Source organism: Agelaius tricolor, unplaced genomic scaffold, assembly GCF_023055355.1.
Source record: "Agelaius tricolor isolate 1412-34295 unplaced genomic scaffold, bAgeTri1.0.p SCAF_2, whole genome shotgun sequence".
In the NCBI taxonomy this organism is placed as follows: domain Eukaryota; kingdom Metazoa; phylum Chordata; class Aves; order Passeriformes; family Icteridae; genus Agelaius; species Agelaius tricolor.
In genome coordinates this window covers 16,716,330-16,736,211 of record NW_027269262.1, presented here as the reverse complement: position 1 = coordinate 16,736,211, position 19,882 = coordinate 16,716,330, and positions in this window count along the sequence as shown.

Sequence of the window (19,882 nt, the reverse complement as noted above, 5' to 3'; positions counted from 1 at the left end):
CTGTCCATCTGGGGCCAGTTGTCTGAAGACAGCACTGTCTATGCTTTGCCAAGTAGAAACCAAATGTTACAGCCATTATGGTCAATTATCTTTACTTCCCCTGTGAATGTGTCATAGTCTTAACAATCCTTTTGAAGTTACACTTCTGTAAATAAATAACCGAGGAAATGAGCCAAGGAAATTATGAAAAATTATCCATGTCATTATCTGTTACCAAAAAAAAAAAAAAAAACCCAACAAAAAAACAAATTCTAAATTGATCCTGTGTCCAGGGAGCCCAACACCCAGGAGTGGGGGCATCCTGTGTGCTCAGCACACAGCCCTCCCCTATTTGAAGAGTGCAGATATGCTCCCTGAGGCCTCTGAAGGCACGACACCTTGCTTCTCCATGCACATGCACGGTAGCTGTGTCGGAATAAAAATTATTTTCTGTATTGGAATATCCGAAATGTGGTCCTACTGAAAATCGTATGTTTAATTGCTACTGATTTTGTAATACCTTTCAAATTTTACACTAGATTCTCACAAACAAGAATTGTGTCTGTCAGGGACTGTAGGTCAGCATTCACTTCTTCATGTAAAATCTCTTTCACAGAATCAGAGAATTGTAGAAATCTTGAGTTACAGTATGGTTTGGGAGGGACCATTGGCATGGGCACCTTCCACTAAACCAGAATGCATTCTCTCTTTGCCAGCTCAGTATTACATCTTCTCTTATTTTTCCTGATTCTTATACTTTTCCAGTAGAAATGATGTATAGTAAGGGATGGTCCAAAAAGATGGAGGTTTTTTTGGGGTTGGTTTGTTTGTTTTTGTTTGTTTATTGGTTTGGTTTATTTTTTGGGTGTTTTTTTGGTTGGTTGGTTGGTTGGTTGGTTGGTTGGTTGGTTGGTGGGTGTGTGTTAGTTCTGGTTTTGAATTTGGTTTTGGGGTGCTTTTTGACAAAAATTTTATAGTGAGGCACGAAGTTTAAGCTGGAGTATTTTTGAAACTCTGCGTCAGTCATTCAGGAGGCAGACTTTTCCAATCTTTAGAAAGAATGTTCAGAAGTTTCGGTTGTAATGGCTTAAAAAATTTGCAAGCAGTTTTTGGAAGGCTTTAGGTTCACATACATATTTGCTGTTATAGAAATGGTAGTTTAAAGAAATTTCGTATTTTCATTTTATCATCTGTTCCTTTGGCTACAAATCCTCAGAATTATCAGCATTAACTGGGGTGATAAACAAAACAATTGCTTGGTTATCTCAAGGCAAGAAGATAATGCTTAAAAAAGAAAGCATGAGATTAATCTAAAATTTATCACATGCATCAAACAATCCATCAGAGCTGCTTGTGTCTATCCTGAGTAACATCACAAAATGGTGTTTGACCTAAATGGCATTGTCTATATCTCAATCAATTTTATATTCTTACATGGACCTTACTGCAATTTTGAAATTATTTAGTAAACCCCACAAAAGGAAAAATAGCTATATTTTTATATAATGATCAAGCTACTCCAAACTACTCTACTTTCTTGTAGTAAGAAGTCTCCTGCTAGCTACTTAGTTATAGACATGTAAGAAGCTGCAGCATTTAATGTAGGTAAAAAAAGTACAATGGTTAAAGAGAAAAGAAGCCAAACAAAACTATTGCTCATATATAAAATTATGGAATATTACAAATGGCTGAAAAATACATTGATTGTATTGAATGCTGATGTAAAACAAATGTGGTTCTGCTAATCATTTGCAATTTGATTTAGGTGAGATCCATTGATTCATAGCTTATTAGTATGCTGAGTATGAAAAGAACTAGCTAGGTACATTTATTTATTTGTCAGAGAAGCTTACACATGCACAGAGAAATATAAATAGGCTCCAAGAGCACCTGGTTGTTTGCTAAACAGAATAATTAAGAACCCATAGACTCCCAAATGAATACAAGGATTATCTTTGGGACTATCTTTCTTAAGAAAAAAACATCAGTGGCACTTTTTAAAAATTATTATTATATGAGTGTAATCTACATTAAAAATTACTGTTTAAGAAAAAAAAATTACTACCAAGATTTTGTGAAGTAAAGTGACATCATAATAGAATGGGACAGAATTAATTTAGTGAGCATAACCCTGTTTCTAATATTTGTGATTTTGTATTTTCATACTCTTAATCACATATTTTAAACAGCTGTTTTTTTACATGCACTGCCTCAGATTTAAATGTATACCTCCTTTTTTGTTGGTTTGGGCTTATACCAGTAAATTTATGCCTCTTCTCAGTCGTCACTGTCTGCATCTGAACACTGGACCTACAGCTTTATAGCATAAATCTTTTCCAATAAAGCTCTACTGTTGCAATTATCACAGATGGCAACAGAAATAAGTGGTTATCTTGGTGGACCAGGTGCTTGAGAGAGATACATAGCACAATACACCAGTGGATTACATATTTATGAGTAAACACATTTCACAAAGAACATAGATGACTACTAAAATGAAGGAGCACCTTTCTTGATGGCTCTGTGTATAACTGATTGAAAGGCAAATTATGAATCCATCATGTTACTGATTACAGCAGCCTCTCTTTAAAGGGAACAAGTTTTAGCTTATAAAGGCCTTGAAATGTACAACGAACAAAAAAATGCCTGGGAAAGGTGATCCTTAATTCTTGTCCTTTAATGTTGTAAGCTTTTAAATTTGTTGTTGGCCTTTATAGCTTGATAGGTTTGTTCCCTTCCTCTTACCTCCACATTACCTACCACAAAGGACATGTAAAGGATTCAGAGATATTTGTAGTGACACACTTATTTCAGCAAGTGTTCTCTTTCTCAAGAGATTCAGTAAGAAAGAAAAGTAGAAGAGGACTTGTTCACATATGTGTATGAAATACTCCTAATATTTTCTTTCTATCCTTTCTTAACTCTTGGGCAGACGGTGATAAATACAGTTTCAGAGAATGAATTTCACAAAATGTATTTCCCAAGAAACATGACTGCATTAACTAAACTCAGATTTAGCCAGCTCCTTATTATTTCAGTGTTGGAGAGGGATAAGTATGGTAGGTAAAGAATTTTTTAATCTTAAAATTAATTTCATAAGAGAGGAAACACCAAGTGGAAATGTTCATGCAAAAGAGGTTTTGTTTGCTCAATAATACCCAAGGTACAGCTGATAATATCTCCCACAAGTAGCTCAATATGGAACTGTAGTAACATTTGGTAGGTTAATGTGCCTGTCTCATATCTTTCCTCAGGAAAAAAAATAACAAGTATTTTTTTTTAATTAGTTATGGAAAACAACAATTTGACAAAGAAACAACGTGTAAAACACTGTTTTGGTCCTGGGCTAACTAAAATCATGACAAATACTTTATACATCTACAACCTAGAAAATGATCAACCACAATTTGTTGTGATATTAAAGTAGTTTTTGTTGTTATGCAACAGTTACCTTTACATAATGTGAAATGCTATGCTGGTGTGCTTCCTCTTTATGGGTTTGTGTCTTAATAACCAAACTGAGTTTTCAACATATATTGTGACGCCAAGTGTAAAAATGACTGTATTACTGCTCCATAATGTCCCATTGCTCCATGTTGTCTGATGTCCAGCAAGACTTATGGTTGTTTATGGCATCTGCTTCTTAGCAAAATGATGCAGTGGAAAGCTTTGGGAGCTGTGGATGTGTAATGCAAGGCTGAGTCCTTGTGCTTGTGTATTTCTTTTGTTTCCTTCCCCTCACACAAAGGCAAAGAGAGTATATAAATTTATCATTAGTGGCTTCTCACTCACCTTTTGAGAGCAGCAAGTACATTCTTGTGTTGCTCTGGGAGTGGCTAGGCAACAGTGCATGACAGATTCGAAGTTCCATATTTTCATCATACCCATGCAATTTAGCAAGAATTTACATGTCAGATTCCTAAATTATTGTAAACCATATGATGCCATCCTGTTTTAACATGAAATGAGCAGGTGTAGTCTCACAGTAAAAATAGCAAAGTATTCTGTTATTCCCTGAAGCATCCTCCTTGTTTCTGTGCTAAGACTTCACTGCAGAAAGTTTAAACTAGTTAAATAGCTTTAACAGGGCAGAACCAACTCTGACAATACAAAACTTCAACCAGCTCAAGCCAGAACATAAGCCAGCCTAAGTTATAGTTTTGATTAAGATGATGGAGATACGCTGTTCCATAACATCTGACAATCTTGTTTCCCGTCTTAAAGTTTTCAGCCTTTTTACCTATGAAGCAGGTATTTCCCTACAGGTCATGGAGAGGACCATATTGGAGCAGATATCTACAGTACAACTTGTGGAGGACCTCACACATTAAAAGGTAGATTTGCTTTAAAGGAAGCTGCATCCTGAGGAAAGAAATCACACTGGAGTGGGGGAAAAGTGGGAGGAGGAAGGAGCAGCAGAGATGAACAGGTAGAGAGTGATCACAATTTCTATTTCCCATCCACCTTAGCTACTGAAGGTGGAGGGGGTGAGGTGGGAGATGGAATAGTTGGAAATGAAAGAGTGAAGCTAAATCTGGGAAGAAAAAGAGGTGACTATATAAAGAGAATGTGATTTAGTTTTGTTCAAGGATAGCTGCTATCCTGATATTGATGAATATTTTTGTGCCAATGCATAAATACAAAAGGACAGTCAAAAACAAAACAAAATAATTAGCCAAGGAATTTAAGCCATATTATAATTGACAAGAACCTGTAAAATATAAAATCATGTGCTTAGATAGTATGTGATGCTTCAGCTTCAGCATAATCCATGCAACCATGAAATATATAGAAAACAAAAAGGACAAAGACCACTCAGTATTATTCTATTTTTATCATTAGGGTTATAAAATTATATATGTAAGCTATTTCTCTCTGGAGACTCCTTTAATAATTTTTTTAAATAAATCATTGCTAACATGATGCTTACATTCATTTACCTTCGGCTCCTCTGCTCTCATTCATCTGTTTTTGGTTCCTCTGCTCTATTGCCAGTAAAATCACTTTCAAAATTTAATTTTATTCTTATTTACCATTATAAGATATATTTTTTTCCTTTTAACAATAATCTTTGCTAATATTAAATCTTCTTTTGCTTCAAAGAAACAAATATAATGCCCATTACTTAAGTTAAAATGGTAAAATACCATCTCAATAAACTGAAACAAAATATTGATGAATAGCAGCTGAGCAGGAAAGATGTATTTGTGGCTGTGTTTAAAAGAACTAGAATCGAAAGGCATAGGGCCAAATATTTCTCTGAAGGCTTCTTTATAATGAGATAAAGAATCAGAACAATGATTACAGTAATTCAGAGCAAAATACTTTCCAGGATTCCAGGAAGTTTTTGTAAACTGCATTAGTAGTAGCAATTAAATTCAAAATGCTACCATCCACTATTAGTTCCATCATAATTGGCCTCACCCAAAGCTCTTACAAAAATCAAATATATACTTGCAAGTGCTTAGTGGCTATCCTGTTCTCATTCAGATTTAACAGACACAGAAACAAAGGCATTCTGTCCTCCTGCCTTTGAAGCATACATAAATACAATATTTTGGAGTCTGAAAGTCACAAAATGTTCCTTAGCAGGAGTCTATCAATATCCATTACCTTATCAGTATGCATGTATAGATTTCAGGCCATGATTTGCCTTAATTTTTTTTTCTCCATCTCTCTGTACCCTAAGTCAACCAGTTCCACTCCAGTACAGCAAGACAATGCACCAAAGTGGTCAGATTTTGGAGTTGCTTGGACCATTGATATTGGTCTCCAGATAACTTTTTTTTTTTACTGCAAAATAAAACCATCATGAAGCTGCAATTTCATGCAAATCTGAGCAAATTTCTGTTCACTTAGAGTGCATTTCCTGGTTCTTAAAAATAACTTCTGGTTCCTAGGAAAAAAAAAAGGAAAAAAAAAGAAAAAAAAGTGTTGCTGAATAACAAAATAGCTGACATTTATGTAAATACAGCACGTTTAATGTATGCAATATATGAGTGTTGTTTGCAATTTACTTTTTGCAATTGAATGATTAAAAACTATTTCTATTAAAAAGGCATAATATTATATCATCAACTCTCAGCCAAAAGCTTAAGCATTTTTTGTTTTCCTTTTAGGAGCCATTTTGAATGGCAAATAGCTTTGTGAATACCTAGTAATTCCCATTTTAATACTGGGGATAAAAAAAACAAGAAGTATTTTAGAAAAATAAGGTTCTCTCACAATCTTTTTTTTTTGCATTTTAAACTCCACATATGTTAGAAACCCAAATTGCTGTTGTGCAACATTTTTGCCATTAAAACAATGGCTGGTATTCAAGTTGCTGAGAGTGAATTTTAAGTAACAGCATCTGGGAGGACAAAGGAAAGAGTGTAAGGAATAAAGAAAATAATTGATAATGGACATCTGTCCATTGTCCTTTAAAAGCCATTATCTTTATTATTGCCCATGTGAGGATTGATCACTCCTTAACAGGCATCTAGAACCTGCAAATTGGCAGCACTAGTATCACAGACACTCTCTACTTAGTGGGAAAATAAAGAAAGAATCTACCTCTCATCTCATCTACTTCTTCATCATGGTTATCTTGTGAAATAGATAACCAAATCTCTCTGAACTCGCCGTGTTCAAGACCAAGACTCATAACAATATTTTTTTAGTTAATTTTCTTCATACCTTCTACTGTACATTTCATTTAGTTTTGAGCTGTTATTATTATTATTATTATTATTATTGGGCCTCATTAGTTAGGAATTGTGGGCAAAGTGCTTTGCCATTGAATCATAGAATGTTAAGGGGTTGGAATGGACCTTAAATATCACAGAGCCCCAAGGCCCCCTTCTGTGGGCAGGGACATCTCCCAGTAAATCGGGTTCTCAAAGCCTTATCCAACCTGGCTTTGGCCACTGGCAGGGTTGAGGCATCCACAACTTATTGGGGCAACCTGTTCCAGTGCTTTATCACCTTTGAAATAACAAAGTTGTTCCTAATATATAATCTAACCTACTCTCAATTGTAAGCCATTTTCCCCTGTCCTATGTCTACATTTCCGGATGAAGCGTCCCTCTCTGGATTCCTGGTAAGCCCCATTAAGATTTTGGATGGTTGCTATGATGTCTTCACACAATCTGTTCCCCAGGCTGTACAGCCCCAAATTTCACCCTTCTTCACAGGGGATGTGCACCAGTCTTCTTATCAAATTTGTGGCCCTTCTCTGGACTTGTTTCAATAGCTCCATGTCCTTTGTGTGCTGGAGACACAGAGTCATCCCATCTTTCATTTCTTATTGCATAAACAAAGACATGTTCAAAGAAAGTTATATTCCCATGTCTTTGTTATTTAGCTTTAGGAATTCTGAATAAAACCCAAAGGCCAGCTGCAAAATGAGATTAGTCACTGTTCAAGGTATAAATGTACTATGGAACAAAAAGAATAATATAAAATTACTACAGACCAAAAAGAATAATGTGCCACACCAAAAAATCCAAAACAAAAAACCACCACCAACAAAAAAATCACCCCACAAAAAAACCCCAAACAACCTTCCCCACAAATAGTGTCATTTTTCCCTCCCTGTAGGAACTACTGAATATGGACACAGCTATAAATACAAACACAGATGCATAGTTTTGTTGCTCAGTATGTTTTCTGTGTCTTGCCTTCTTTTTCTTTTTATTAGATCTTCTTTCTTTCAAGAAGCTGTCCTTCCCTCACTGAGGTAGAATACTGTGTAGGCTTTCTTGGTTTGATTGCTCTGATCTTTACACATCTGGGATTGCTGCTTGTCCTCCCAGAGCCATTGCAGAGCATGCTCAGGCAGTAGTTTCCATCTATGAGCCTTTTCCCATAATCTCCAGTCTCTAATGGCAACTAGTACCTTCTCAAGCATCAGATGAAGAAATGATTTTAAGTGGAGGAACAGTATTCTACTCCTCCCTGGGGCATGATTGCTATGATTAGCTAGGTCTGCTAGAATGTTCAAGTGCATGAAGCATCTGCTGCCTGGAAAGAAAGCTAAAAGGAAATAAAAAAGGAAAACAACACAGAAAGCTGTTCAACCCTTACTGCCCCTTGGCAAAGCAGCAAAAATTGTGAACAGTTTTGTAAATGTCAACCTGAGGTGTGGAAGTGTCTCGTTCTTTATTCATATACCATTACAGGAGATTTGGAAGCAGGTGTAGAGGAGAATTTTTACAACCAAGCGTGTGATGTGTGTGTGTGAGTATCTGTCTGAGATTATTTGTAAAGTAGAATTTCTAGCTGTTCTGTAGACTTTGGCCAACAAGTTATGAGTACAGACTGCATTACATTTGAAAGACTGAACAATCCATATAGCAACTGGATTATTTGCAAATAAATGAATAGTATTCTATCGGTTTTCTTTACTAATTAATTGGAAACAGAAAGATAATATCTCTAAGCATGTACTTCTACTAATACATATTTTGGTCTAAATACATAAATTATATTAATCTATGCAATACACAAAGGAGCAGCAGCATTTAGTGCTGGTGTGGCATGAAATCTAACAAGAAATGCCAGATTCTGCACCTGAGACAGATTTATGTTGGACGCAAGTATAAATCTGAAGAGAAGTGTCTGGAGAGCAGCCTTGCAGGAAAGGGATTTGGGGGTACTGGTCTGCAGCAGCTCAGTGTTAACCAGGAGTGTGTCCTGGCAGCCCAGAGGAAGATCTGCATTCTGGTGCATCAAACACACCAACCCCAGACAGTCAAAAGAGGTGATTATCCAACTGTATTCAGCTTTGGTGCAGCCTCCTCTCTACCACAGCGTGTAGTTCTGTGCCCCATCATTTAAGAAAAATGTGGAAGTCCTTGAATGCAACCAGAAGGGTTAATCATAAGTGCCCTTATCTCATTGCACCAATGCATTTAATTAGCACATAAAAATGCAACTGAACATTTTATTGTTGGCAAAAGCTCTGGCCCAAATCCATTATGATGTGATTATATAGTTTCAAAAATATAAAGAACATTTTTCAAAGAGCTTCAGTATGTTGTTCATTTCAAGCAGCATGGAATTTTTTTTCTTTTTTATCACATTACATTCTGACAGCATCTTAATGTCAACCTCTTACCCCTGAGATTAAACTTTTTCTTCTGAATGAGTCTCAGTTACTAATTTGGTCAAGGTGAGAATCTAAGTTGGCTCCTTTGGCACAAATAAAGAATAAATTAAGGCAAAAAGCTGACAAGTGCTGCTCTTTACAAAAGAATCTTTGATAAGGAAGAAATCATAATTTTATTTTAAGTGATTTTAATCATGGTTAAATAATGCTCGACCAACAGAATATTTGTTTAATTGAATAGAGACATAGGATGTAGCAGAGGTAATTTGTCAGGGTAAGGAAATTTAGGTGTGATTCAATTTTCTTCATACAAAAAATCTACCCTCCATCCTCTGCAGAGTGTGCTAAGCACATTGTTTATCCTCTTGGCATTAGTGTCAGCTGTATTATCATTTGAAGTAAAGCAATAAAATGTACTGTTTAGATCATTTCACATGAAAAAGTTGTGCTGTGCAAGGATGCTGATTCTTTTTTTCATTTTTGTTTGCCTTTCATGGATACCTGACCAATCAAAGCTAGATTTTACTTAAAGGTACAAGATTACTACTGAACTTATGTAAAAAAAAATCTAACCTTTGAAAAGTATGAAAGTATCAGTGATGAAATTTGAAACTAAAACAATTGAAAGAAGTTTAGAAATACATTTGCTACTCCGCATTTGTAACAGTCTAAAACTGGATTATCTTTCTAACCTGGTCTGAAAAAATGATCAAAATGTTGCTGAACTTAAAATGGGTTCTCCCAAAAGATCATAGGAAATTATAAAAGCTCTTGGTAACAGAAAGTCCATTTTGGCATACCCTGCCAAGAAATTAAAATCCAAATATTTCTGTACCTAAATCCTTCAAACCTTGAAGTAACCCCTGCTGATTATTGCTGAAACATTTGCCTAAAGGGAGAAAAAACTTTGTACTACAAGGATAACAACTTCAGATTATGGCACTGTGAATTTGCTACCTCATGAGAGCAATACAAACACTCAAAACCAATCTCAGGGCTGGTATTTATTCTCTAACAAAATTCAGTGGTAACTGTATTTCCTTCTCTGTTTGTTTTTTTTTGGTTTTTTTTTTGGTTTTTTTTTTGTTGTTGTTGATTAGTTTTTTGGTGGGGTTTTGGGGTTTTTTGTTTGTTTGCTTTTTGTTGGTTTGTGTTTTTTTTTTTCCTTGAAGGGAAATAACTATAAATAAAGGTCTAAGCAATGTAGAAGCAGTAATTTATGTATTCTAGTCTTACACCTGAATGTGCAGTAGCGTACAAGGGAAGGAAAAAGAGCAAACTGTAGTCATCATATTCACATGCCTCTAAATGCATAAGAGGAGCTAACTACTTCTCTCCCCTTCATGGGAAGACTGCAATCTAATTTTCCTTAATTAGTTCTATCCCAGCTTCATCAGTTTCTCACAGGCAATATTGCACCAAAGGTAACTAAATTACTTTTTGAACATTAAAAGGGGACCTGCAATACAATAAAGTTTTTTTAAACCAGAAAATACATGCTAACTTCTAATTTATAACGTTTATCATGGATTACAGAAACAAAAAAAGCCTTCATCATTTTATCTTCTTTCTTTATCATCTTTAATCCGGTTCATCTTAAGAGTAAGGATACTGATAAAGCCGGAGGACATCACCTACACCTTTGCTGTCTTTACAGTCTCCTGCACTTCTGCAAAATATATGATACAGAATTATTTTCATTCCAGAATTATTTTATTCAAATAATGCAAATCTTTTCCTCTTTTGATCAGTGCAAAAATTTAGCAACTCTCAATTGTTGTGCACATTATAAAGAATAAAATTTGTTTCATTATCTAGACTCATTTTATAATTTTTTTTCATAATTCTTAGTAACAGGATCTTAGAACCCCAAAGACATCCTAAATAGACTGACAAACAAGGATTCAACTGAATATATTATACCAGATGGATGATTAGAATTGGAAACTGTCAGACACATCATAACTGTTAGGCCTGTTATTGTATTGTTGTACTTCTGGTTTCAGTGCTAAAAGTTAACGCTTCCACTGTCTGATAACAATCAAACTCAAAACAACAACAACAACAACAACAAATAGAGTCATTAAAAATTCACAGTAAAATATTAAGAAATAAAAAAAAAAAAATACTGTAATGAATGCTTTCACAGAACTGTGAAAATAAGGAGTCCTCTCTGAAAGAGCAGAATATCTTGTTATGTAAAGGAACAGGATTGAACTCTTGTGTATGGTGAGCAGTCTTGAACATGACACCAAAGTGCTTTTAAAAGGATTTGAATATTTAAGTCATAACTGATTTATATTGGACACAGAATGATAAAGCCTTCAGGGCAGAAGATAAGGAATTACAAAGAGGGAAAGAAGGTGAGCTAGAGCCAAAGGAAGGAGCAGTTGAAGTATTAGGAAGAAAGGAGTGAAGTACATGATAGATATGTCAGTGCCCTTGATATGCCTCAGTTATTTCCTGAATGACTACTCCTTCCTGAAAACAGAAATTAAATGAAAAGACTAAATTTTGTAGATGTTCTAAAGGGAAAATGACAGGATTTAGTAACAGCCTGAATGTGGGAGATAAAGGACAGAAAACTGTCTAGTGTAATAATAAGTTACCTGTTTAGGGGATGAGAGGGATTACAAGCTTATATGCAATGATGAGCAAGGATGCCAAGGTGAGGACACGTGTGAAATGGTTATTTGCTTCCACCCCTCTAAAAGGTCTACATTTCTGCTACAGAAACACAAAAAACCCACAGTGGTTTTCAGAACTGAAATTCAGTAGATGTCAAGCATTGAACAAATACAAATTTTAGGGTGAGATAGGATATCCAAAAATTATATATAGAAATTGTATTTTGGCTCTTTATGTGTAAACTGTCTTACACAAAATAGGAGGGATTTAAATACCTGATAATAGATATCAATAAATGTCAAAAAAATTAATATGCATTACAAGATCAATTACAATGTGTTGATTAGAACAACTTAAATGTGTTTAAAAATGAACAATATTTAAATATGTAACAATTTTTAACACCATGAAAACAGAATTCCTTTTCTCCTTTAATTTTAATTTTGTTATTTTGTACCCTTTCCATGTAACAAATGTAGCCAAATTTTTTTGGCGATCACAAACAAAGACTCTAGGTCTTAAAAGAAGAAGTACTTACAGCAGGGCACCATGAGCTTGATTCCATGGGAAGTCTAAATTGCAATGGCAGCATATCAGATCAGATAATGGAAAAATTCCATTCTTGATTTCTTTCTTTCCTTCCTTCCTTCCTTCCTTCCTTCCTTCCTTCCTTCCTTCCTTCCTTCCTTCCTTCCTTCCTTCCTTCCTTCCTTCCTTCCTTCCTTCCTTCCTTCCTTCCTTCCTTCCTTCCTTCCTTCCTTCCTTCCCTTTTATATTCCCTACTCTATGTTGTTAATTGGATCAAGTCAGATTTAATTCCACTGAGACTGCAGCTCTAGTGTCATCCCCATATAAGCTGCTAAATCCCTCTGAAACCTTCAATTCCTTTGTAAGTGGCAGAGACTTTTTCCAGGGTCCTCACTCTGCAAAGTGCATGCTGGGTTTTGATCAGAGATGTTTTCTTGCTTTCTGTAAATTCTTATGCATGTGTGGTGGTTGGATGGATGTGTAAAACTATTCCTACAGGGTGAGGGAGATTCCACCAGTGACTATATGGAAGATGATCATCAATCCCATGTCTTTAAGTCTTCTACCAAACAAATACTGTTGAGACTTCAGGGTAGATATTAATTCGTTTTAATGACAAGCATCATCTTTCAGGTTAGTTCTTGGTTTTAAAGACAGCTCAGAATTTAAAATAAATAAAATTTTAATAAAGTACACAACTACTCTTCAAGGAGAAAAAGATGCATTTTTGGCCCACTCTCACATGAGAAAAACACCTATGCCAAAATTTGTATTTCTCTCTTGAGAAAAATAGCTTCAGTGCAATTCATTCATGATGTTTTTCATCGCTGTCATCAGCTTGAGAATATTTATTTATAAGGCACCACCAGCTGGAAAAGGCTTTATTTCTGCAGTACCCATGGTTTTGACTGGACTATACTGTGCCCTTTTTATGCTAAGACAGTTAGAACTTGTTCTTTTGATGTGCTGCAGTAAAGGTATCAGTACAAAAATGAGTTGAGTCACTAAAGACAAAATGTAGGTTGGAAAAGAAGACCAAACTACTACTGTGTCTTATTTTATGTCTGCAGCTCTTTAAAGTCTTCTTCTTCTTCTTCTTCTTCTCAAGCACTGAAAGTAGTTTATTTTGTGCTCAACACCCAAACAGTAAATTAATCTATGCATTATTTTTCATTGCTGGGTTTAGGCTCTTTCTGATATTCAAAAGCAGTAAAGATAAATTTGTTGGTAGACAGTGTCTTTGGACTACAGCATATTTACCTTGTTCCTCAGTAACTATAAATCTATATAGGTTTCTGTAAATCTGTACTCAATTCGATAAACCACTTATGCTTGTGTGTGCATAAACAAGTATTTTTAGATAAATATATTTGTAAAGAGATTGAGTATTTGCATATCTATATACATACACAGATAAAGAAAATTAAATTTTATTCAAAAATACATTTGGAAATACCTACATGTTTAGGATAATATTCATAAGGAATGATAATTTACATTCTAAAAAATAAAAAAATATATTATGCCTATTTTTCCTTATGAAATAGAGCAGAAGTCCAAAGTTTACATCAAAAAGCAATGAAAATTTCTTGTCAGCAGAACAGTAATTTTTTTGCCTTGTTTGTATATTTCTTCTTTTGATCATTTGACATTTATGCACTACTATGCTTATAACCCTGAAGTTATTTTATTTTTGAAATAATACTAAGGGAAATGGAACACTGCTAGATAAGAATTGTCTGACTTCAAAACCATCAAAACAAACTTGCCGTTTCTCTCAAATTTATTCAAAATTTATATACTTCCATGAAATATTTCACATTTCAAAATATTCTGTTAAGTATTTTTGTGAGGTTCTCATACCTGTCAAGAAATCAGCAATGTGATTAGGTAATATGTTATATAAATAAAGCAAACCTAAGCAATACCAGTTTTAGTTAATATTATGTAGCTTCTCAGTAGAACATGCATTAGTTTTAGATAAAATGTAAGGATTTTTATTCTGTATTTGAAAAAATAATAATTTTATTTAGTACGTGTACTTTTGGTTTGCTTGTTGTTTTAAATAAATATGTTTATGGTTATCCTCATTCTATATGTAAAGTTTTTTTCCCTATTTTTTTTTTTTTCTCCATAGGTTCAAATTTGATTAAATCAGCTGTTGTTTGTTGTGGTAATTTCCTGTAGCAAAGACAACCCTGAAGAATTTCATAAAACAAACCAGAGTATTTTAAATAGAAGAAAGCAAGAGAGAAGCTGTGACAGGAATTTATGCCTTTCAGCAAGAAATTTTCCTGCTCAGTGTCATGGCACAGCATACGACACCAGGCTATGGGGAATGGCCAAGGCTGGACTGGGATGTGGTCTTGCTAGTGGGCAACAGGATCAGGACAGGTGAGGGAAAATAGGGTCAAACAAAGCCCTGGAATGGCTAAGCAGGGCCATGGGGATGGATGTAGGGAGGCTGGGCAGAATCAATATGGATTGCAGAGCCTTTAGATCTTTTCTGTGATAATTTGAGCTGAAAAGGGAAATTATATAATATAATTATATAATAATAATATTGAGAATTCCATTAAGTTTTGGAAACTTTCTTCCCACTGTATCTAACTTTATTCTCCTTGAAGTCCTGAATGTTTCTGATTGCACGGGCATACAATAATTTAGTTTGCAAAAAACTCACAGCAGACAAAATCTGCAATACAAACTATACATTATTCTATACAACTATAAAACATTATAGAAAGTTTGACAAAACTTTCTAAAACATAGTCTATAACACAAATTTTTGTTTGTTGATTTTGGTTTTTTTTCCCTCTATAGACTCCCCTATATCTGCTTAAGCACCACAGAGTATGTGAATAGCCTTCCTTCTGGCTGTTCCAAAACATCTTGTTTCAGTTCATTGGGAAACAGGAAGCTCAGGGTTGTGGGGAAGTAACAAATGATGTCAGAATTTGAAAACACAGAGAAAAATCTTTTTCCTTCTTGAATTTAAGATTTATTTATCTCATATCACCATGACCAATCCTTGCTCTCCAGTATTGCATTCATATTGAATAGGTCTTCTGCTGGAACTTTTTTCTGTTAGACCCAGAAGAATGGGTTAATATAGTAAATCCTACACTCACCTCGGTTGTTACAACAGTGTCATAGACCTCAGGGAAAGAGTTAATAGGCAATTTTGTTTGGGTTTTTTTTTTCTTAATGTTTAACTTGGTTTGAACTGTTCCAGAAACTTTCCAGGCCACTTTTGACACTGAGTTTAATGAAGATTTAAAAAGAAAAATAACTTTGAGGGGTTTTGTTTGTTGTTATTGTTGTTTTGTTCATGAATTAAAATGGAATTAAATAAAAAATTATATTTGATATTGAGTTGACCAACTAATTTTGGTCAGTATTGGTTTGACTTTTTTTGCTGTGACTTTTTACCATTACCCCTAGGAACAAACTGGAAGAATAATGACTTGGAAAGATAATTTTTTGCAACATATGCTGCCTGTGGCATTACAGTTACAGAAACTTACTTTCCTGAAATAATATTTATAGTTTTCTCTGTAGTGTCTTTTACAGAACATTTAGATTTTCTCTTTTTTTTTTTTTTTTTCTATTCCTTTCCTGTAATTTCTTTGGAGAAAGAGGAAATCTCTTAAATACTAATAAATAAAATTATTATACAGCTGTCTTCTCATAGAAAAGTTTTTCTATTAAGCATCAGACAGAGTTATAATGTTAAAATTTGGAAGGCTATGTTTTTAATGGCTTTAATATTTATTGCATAGTTCTGTCTATACATATTCTCCTTGAAAGTGAACAGAAAACTCAATGCACAGAAAAATGATAAGAATTAAAGTAAAAACATTAGTGTGTGACAATGTGAATTGAAAAACCAGAAAGAGAGGTGCTTTTTGGATGAAAAAACAGCAGTCAGAGCTCTACTATTGGTTATCTGCTCAGATATATGACTGCCTCCACGAAAAAAAGCATATTATTTGACCAGACAGTACTTTGAAAACCACAATTCAGAATTACCTTGAATTTGGTCAGGTTTTCCGCTGAGGGAGAGGTCTTTACCAAATTTTGGTATTGTCTTTCAGCCAAAGAAGAAACAGAGTAAAATAAAGCCAAAGGGGATCCTTGTGTCTCAACAGCTCTTAAAATTTTTTGTGACTTTCTTGAAAGAACAGACTTTTGTTCCTCTAAATACAGTTGCAAAGGAACTTTGTGACTAATAATAGCTTGCTAGCAAGCAAAGAGACAACAGACATAAGATATTTTCTGTTACTACAAATTCCTTTTATCAGACCAGTTTAATCTGGAAACTATTGGGATGGAGGAGTTAAATGCTCCCAAATTAATGTTTTTATTGAAACTACAGATCCTATTATAATCCTTTTAAGTTTAAAGTTCTATAATATGTGTTTGACTCTTACCATATTTATAACTCCTGAGCCAAGAAATTCCATCTAGGATAAAGACCTTTCACATGTGGGAAGGATTTGACCCTCAGCTTATGTAAAAGTGAATAAAAGCTTGTCTTCTGCTCTTCCTTCTTTTTTCATGTGTGAGTTATCTTGCTAATCCAATATTAAATGGATTAATAGTGTAGAAAAAAAGCATTTTCTCCTTGCACGATACAAAGGCTATAGCTGCATGCAGTGAGTTTCCTTCTTAGTACTTCATGAGCATTGAGAACCTAATGAGCTCATATCTCCTTTCTGTAAGAGTAAAAAAAAAAAAAACCAAAAAGAATCCTGACCTAATGATTGCTTTTGCAGCCAGCAGTAGCAGTGCAGTTAATATATTGCTATGTGGGAATTGCTTCTAGCAGCTGTCACAGCCTACATTCACTGCTAAGTGCTGGGGTGTAGACTTGACTCTTGCTCTTGATTAACTGGGGAGTAATCAGCAAAAGAAAGGTGCAAGCAATGCAAAGAGTGGCTTGAAAGAAAGGCCTGTCTCCCAGTACAGTGACTACACTTCCTACCAAGATTTTTCTCCCAGAAGAATTGAACTTTCTAGAGATGCTGAAGCTGGGCCAGCTAATGGACCTTTAACTGGTGTTGTAGCCCAGATCCTTTGCTGTAACAGTCTTTTCCCTTGTTGTAAAACTCTTCCAAAACTTCTCAGAATCAAGGTATATTTTGAGTTTGATTTTTTTTTTTATGAGTAAGGAAAGTTTCTGTGATATTTAGACTATTTTTTATTATTAATAGCTTTGTTTTGAGAAGATGAAAAAGAGCATGGAAGAGATATATGTCTATGGCATAAAAATAGAGCGCTAGAACTCCTTTATCCACTCTGTAGAAGATGAAAGGATTTGTGATACTTGTCATAAGTCTGCTTTGGTATAAACAGAAAAAGGTTTACACAGAGCATTGGTAAAAGCATTTAAACTAATCTAACTCCATGACCTAGGATGACCTACTTTTACCTCCTTTCAGGAGAAGGAGAGAGGAATGGGTACAGGCTCAAAACAGCTAGGGAGAAAGTGTGTGCACATGGAAAGGGGAAGGCAGGGAGAGTGGTGCAGTGCTCCACAACCTGGCCCCTGGGTGCTCTGGTCTTGTTCTGAAATGGCTGCCAAGCCATGTGGCACACTGAAAACCCCAAAATACTGCTGGCCAGTCACATAGTTTCCCTGGGGAACATTAAAGCATGGGCACACATCTGAGGGAGGGCTCTGTCTCTTTTTATATTCCAGAGAATATAAAAAGCTGTTGCAAGGGTGTGCAGCAGACACACCCCACTGCCTTGGATCTACAAGCAGCTGAGTCTAGGCTGGATCTAAGGTGATGACTATATATATTTTTCTTTTTTTTCTCTTTCTCTCTCTTTTTCTCTTAACCTCATCTTGAAGGACATTGTAAGTCCAAAAAATTCCAGTCAAGTGCCTTACTTTTTCTGGATGTTGCTTTAAAATTTGCCAAGTACCTCCTTTTACCTTTATTTTCTAAAGTTTGCAGGAAAGAAATTATTAAACCTCCTGAGAATTTAGTTTTTCTGCCCATGCACCACTAGAGTTAGTATAATTACCTTTCTCCTTACATTCATCAAGCAGGCTTAAGACTTAATAAGAGTTAGCAAGATGGGCTTTTTTTCCTGTTGTTGTGGTTTAACCCCTGCCAGCAACCAAAGCTCTCACAGCTTTTCCTCACTCCCCGAACAGTGAGATCAGGGAGAGAACTGGAAGGGTAAAAGGTAAAAAACTCATGGATTGACATAAAGACAGTTTAGGAGGGAAAGTAAAGCTTCACACAGAAGCAAAGCAGAATACAGAATTGCAAAATATACTGCTTCCCATGGGCAGACAGGTGTTCAGCCACCTCTAAGGCAGCAGGGCCCTATCCCACATAACAGTGACTTGGAAAGACAAACACTACCACTCCAAATGTCCCTCCCTTTTCTCCTTCTTTCCCCCACATTATATACTGAGCATGATGCTGTATGGTATGGAATATGTCTTTGGTCACTTTGGGTCACCTGTCCTGGCTTGTGTCTCCTCCCAACCTCCCTAGCACTCCCAACTTCCTCACCCAACTTCATTGCCCACCACAGCTCTTCCCATTCTTTGGTATAATACAGATATGGTTCCCTTAGTCTATGAACCACCCCTGAAAAATGTCCAAAAATGTCCAAAAATGTCTATTCAATTAATTTAATTCATGGCTTTGGGTTCCATTTGTTCTGGAGATCACTTGGGACAGAAGAATTGGCGTGTTGGGTGGGGTTCCTGGGCACTGAATTAGTTCAGGTCTGGTCACTGCTGCATTTCAACTGCTTCTTGGAAGGTTTCTCCTCCATTAGTTCCAGTGGATCCTGCTGTAATAATTCTTGTAATATATCACCTAAATCATGATTCACAAACATTAAAAGGCACATCCATTGCAATCTCCACTGCTGTCCCTTTTGGGCATTTCAATGAACTCCTCCCCTTTTTTTGCCAGCCTGGCTGCAACAAGGGATTCCTGCTGGAGGCAACCATTAGTGTAATCCATGCCATAGGGCTACAGGGACACAGCCTGCTTCACCATGGGCTGCACCATGGGCTTCAAGGGAATCCTTCCTTCCCCTGCTCAGGCCTGGGGTCCCATTCCCTGGAAATTGTCCTCTTTGAACTTCTCCAATGCAGGTCCTTACCACAGGCGGTAGTTATCCAAGAACTGCTCCAGCATGGGACCTTGTGACCCTGTCAGGTCACAAGGCCTGCCAGCAAACCTGCTCCAGGCCATGCCTGTCACGGGATCACATACCAGACTCTCCTTCAGGCATCCACCCACTCTGACATGGGGTAATCCATGGTTTGAAGGTGGATTCTGCTCCATCACAGACAAACTCACACATCACAGTCCCTTCTGCTTGGGTTCACAGCAGAGTTCCAGTCTGTCCAGTACAGCAGATCAGAAAACAGAAGCTATGTCCTGGCCACCTGCCAACCCAGGCACATTGCCATGGCTGTTATCAAAGGAGATACAATTCAGTAAGGTGATAAACACCGCAGCACTCCAGCAAGCAGCAACAGCACAAAAACAGCCACTAACAAGCACTAGTCTCTAACACAGAGTTAGAAAAGTGGGCCCACGGCAAGCGCAGGAGCTTGCTCATTACCATTAAACAGCACTAACAGATATAAATTCAGTATAGTATATCCCTATC